Source organism: Carassius gibelio, chromosome B16, assembly GCF_023724105.1.
Source record: "Carassius gibelio isolate Cgi1373 ecotype wild population from Czech Republic chromosome B16, carGib1.2-hapl.c, whole genome shotgun sequence".
In the NCBI taxonomy this organism is placed as follows: domain Eukaryota; kingdom Metazoa; phylum Chordata; class Actinopteri; order Cypriniformes; family Cyprinidae; genus Carassius; species Carassius gibelio.
Genome location: NC_068411.1, coordinates 277763 through 282762, shown reverse-complemented (window position 1 = coordinate 282762; position 5000 = coordinate 277763).

The following is a 5000-nucleotide window of genomic DNA, read 5'->3' as shown; positions in this document are numbered from 1 at the left end:
TGTGTGTGTGTGTGTGTGTGTGAGAGAGAGAGAGAGAGAGTGAGTGAGTGAGTGTGTGTGTGTGTGTGTGTGTGTGTGATTCTGCTGAAAGACCCCTGTGCAGTGTGTATGGAGCAGTATCTGTGCCTCAGCGCTGCAGTTTGATGGTGCGTGAAAAGCAGGTCTCCCGGAGGCTGTTGAGCTGTGCGAGAGAAAGAGATGCTGTCAGAGAGACCGAGAGAGAGGCCTGGTGTCAGGAGGAGTCTGTCATTCAGGAGGAGGATGCAGTGTGTGGCTGTTGTTTTGTGTTTCTGATAAAGAGAGTGAATCACAGCTCCCACTCAACACAAACAAAAGACACAAATCCATTTAACAGGCTCAGATGCTGCGGTTGGTGAGTGTGACACTGTGTGCAGGATCACACACACACACACGCGCACACACATACATACACACGCACACACACACACACACACACACACGCACACACACACACACACACGCACTCACGCACACATACACACACACACAGTAACTTGGGACATTCTAAAGCGTTTGGCTAACATATATATATATAAAAAATAGAGCTCTTAAAATGTTTATTCATCAGTGCAATTAATAAAATAAAATAAAATAAAATAAAATAAAATAAAATAAAATAAATTAAAATAAAATAAAATAAAATAAAATAAAATAAAATTAAATTAAACACAATAAAATATTTTTAAAAATTCTTTCTATCTATCTATCTATCTATCTATCTATCTATCTATCTATCTATCTATCTATCTATCTATCTATAGTACACTTTATGGCACTAATATAAAACAATTATGTTAAATGAAGACATTCTTGATTGCACTAATACTAGAAAGTCTTTAAATAAATATTGGATATACTGTATAATATAATATAATATAATATAATATAATATAATATAATATAATATAATATAATATAATATAATATAATAATATGAATATATATCAATAAAAAAATATTTTATAAAGATTTTTTTGAGTGGTTTTCACAATGTACTGTTCATTAAAAGAACACCCTGATAAATATTTCTTATAATTCACATTTATAGTTAATTGTGTCTAATGCTCAAATAATAGATTTTATCAGGATTTTTCTAATCTGGGGTTTGTGAGGGAACTGATGAAGAGCCAATAATTAATTAAAATAAAATCATTGTAAATTAAAACAATTCAACCTTTTACCTGGATGTCATGTGACCATTAATCACAATCATATATCCATGAACATGCAGTAAACTATTTAAAATCTCTGTAAGTAACTGTAAAAATATTCACTGTAAGTAAATATAATAAATTTCAATTCCAGCTCACAAAAACCTTTGGGAATCCCTGGTTTGGATCAAGAAACATTTTGAAAATATTCAAGAGGTCTCACTATTCCAAACGTTCCAAACCAACATTCTGAGGATTTACATGCAGAAGGTAAGAGAACACTTTCAGGAACGTTATTGTAACCTCTGTTTGAAACGTCTCCACACCTCAAACTAATATCTGATTGATATGTTCATGAACTTCTCTCTGAAGTCAACTGGATTCATTAACATCCCACACACGAACAGACACAGCTGTGCATCTTCTCTCCTTTTCACCTGTCTAAGCCGCCGCCCCCAAAGGGCACAGCAGGGACGCCATAGGTCAAAAGAGCTGTCAATCACATGATTGACAAACAGGACTTGAGTGAATGTCAGTCAGAGATACTGCTGTATGAAACATAAAGGTAATGATATCAGAAACATGCTTCAATCCAACATATTCAACACTTGGTTTAGATGGTTGGGTTAGAGCATTTTGATACAGCATATATCTAATTATAGTAAAAATATCACTGTGCAAATACATACTGAGCATGTGCATATGTGAAAGTTGTACTTATTAAATACAGCAGAAATAGCACAAGCAGTATGATATTGTGCAATTCAGTGTAGTAATTCTCTTTCATCAGTTTTTTGACTACAACAACAACAAAAAAAGGATTTTGATGTGTTTTTGATATACATGACATCTTAAGGTGAATGGTTTAGAAGATTGTGACATGTATTCTGCTTTCAAGCCCCACTGGGAACTTCATACTTAAAAGCTCAGAAGATTGGGATGTGATGTGTTTTCAAGGAAGCACGAAATGACGTGCAATGGATGTGTCTTTTCTGATTTATGTATTTCATCATTCTAACGATGTTGTTTGGGCACACAGGCATGATAATTATGATGCACGCTTATAAATACAGACCTGTCGACATGACATGAAACAATGTGCATGGTGCAAAAGCTGCAACGCACCACATACTAAACGCCTACTTATACAGCAATGGGACTAGAAATTATGGCTGGAGTCAAGGTTGGGATATTGTTATTCCATGCATGAAGAACATACAGGCCTATAGTGGCTTGTACGGACGAGCGGTGTCTCTGGATGAGCTTCCAGAAGGAAAAGGTCAGCTGTGTTTTCCCAGAGCTTCAGAAGAGCGTGTGATCGCTGTAGTGCAGGGGATGAGTGCACGACAGACGCATCCAATTAGCAAGAAAGATCAAGAGGTTATAGACACAGAACACACATATAGTACTCAGCGCCTGAGGTGCGTCTCGTTTTATGCTCCGTTTACAAATGCAGAGATTTATTCTTTGGAAGTTTACCGGAGCTGCATCACATTCATTTATTATTAATATTTTATTATTTGAATATTTTGCATATTTTTCATTGTTATTACAGTTAAAAAATTATTAGTTTTATTTAATTTTAAATAAAAAAAACTATTTTTAAAGCATAATAATTTCTTATTATATTTATTTTAGTACATCAAGTTAAACTAAATGTTGCAATGGCAAATTCCTGATATAAAGTTTTACTATACTTTTAAAAAAATCACTTTAATAAAGTTAATGTTTATTTTATTTAAAGTAATGAAAATGTGTTTTTATGCTTTAACTAACCCTGTGTCACCGTTTCTAAAGACAGATGGCATACAATGTCATAAAAATGCCTTAAATACAAATTAAGGCCTTAAAAGATCTTAAATTGGAGCAGAAAGTCTTAAATAATTCAATAAAGTCAATCATGGCAATAAATTTTGCATGCACTACAAAAATGAAAAAAATAAATAAATGCAATCTAAACATACTTAAATCAAGATAAATTTACTTGAGATGTAAAATGAAGAAATTATGTTAGTTTTTTGAGAATTTGAAATATGGAGTGAGTTAAAAAAAGAAAAAGAAGAAAAAAAAAAAAAAAAAAAAAAAAATAATATATATATATATATATATATATATATATATATATATATATATATATATATATATATATATATATATAAATAAATGTGGCAATAGGGTGTTGAAAAGTTGATTTGACTGAGCAGATGTTTATTTAATCACAAATTCATTTCATTTTGATACATTTCTCATAAAAAAATTTTTTAATTGGTCTTGAAACTCCTAAAAGATCTTAAATTTACTCCACAAAGCTTGCAGAATACCCCACCATAACAGAAATAAAGCATATGATAAACAGAGCGCTGCAGGGATGACATTACTGATGTGTTTTATGTCGTAAAACGTGAAAATATCTGGAAAAACAGACTTCATTTGGGACACAAATGTTAATTTCCGTGCATTCCCATTCTAAACGTTAAATGCCGAAGTGCCATAATGTTAGCCATTTTTAGAAAGTCATTTGAATGATTTTCTTTGCTATCTCTGTATATCAAATTAGGAGATGATAAATGATGTTCCCACAGAATAATTTACAGTACATGCCTCCGCTTTAATTAACACATAAGCGAAATTAAAACATCCTTGATATTAAATTGCATTACAAGGTAAAATGAGTCATAAAACCAGCGGCATTCACTCATTTCGAGGTGCAGAAACCACTCGAGAGGTGTCCACACGTCTCTCACGATTACACCGTCACCTCAATCATTCTCACTCCCACACGCAACAAAATCAGAGCTGTCCTGGGTTTCATAGGTGTGACATGTCTGGGTTTCTACATTTCAGTCCTGTGCTGGTGAAGCGTCTGCTTTGGACCAGATCTCCCAGCATCCACCTCAATGACTTTTAAGGCAGAGAGCTGCTTTGTATTAGTGGGAGACAAATGCCATGCTCACAAAACCTCCAGTGCTCTCTCATGGGCAGCTCAAAGCCTCTTTAAATATTCATCACACCTCCATCAATAAAGCAAACCCTTTAACTGTTGATGGAGCATGATGTAAACTGTCTTACTGTCCATCCGTTTGATTTTCTGTAGGATTTTTAGGATAAATCTCTGAGACAGCACATTGAAAGTGCACCATACTGCTTAAGGCTTCCTTAAAATTATTGAGGTAACTCAATTGAGTAAGATCCTCTTCAAACTGATGCAAATTGATGCACTGAAACACCTCAATCAACCCAGTTCAGCTCAGACTGAGAGGTATGGTATAGACCTAAAATAATTTGATCAATAATAAAAAAAATAAAATAAAAAAAAAGCATGTAAATGCTTGAATGAGACTATTTTCACAATCGGGTTCAAAAATACCTTGTGCATAAAGGCAATGCCTAATGTGTCTGTTTACATATGTTTTATGTCATGAACGTACATATTTTTTTTTTTCATATTTGCTAAAAAAAAGCTCATCTGGCTGATATTTATTTTATGTCAGCAAGGCATTATTGTGCATTATCGACTTTCTCTTGGTTCTGAATATAGCGACTGCTTTGGTTTTGTTTGTATAATAATACACATGTAATGCACATGCAAACAAATATGTGCATTGGAATTTATTGTCAATATAAAGAGGACTTTCTGAATGTGAAATCGGACTGGATTCATTGCACTTGACAAAAAGATCACATGTAAACACACATATTAATGCTCATCATAATTTTATAAGAAATGCAACCCCTAATCGCAGAAAAGTAGTTCTGAAGAACTCATTGCAGAAAAACACTTGCCAGAAAATACTCCTTGTGTAGCCTTTTGATGAGGCAACAGACGGC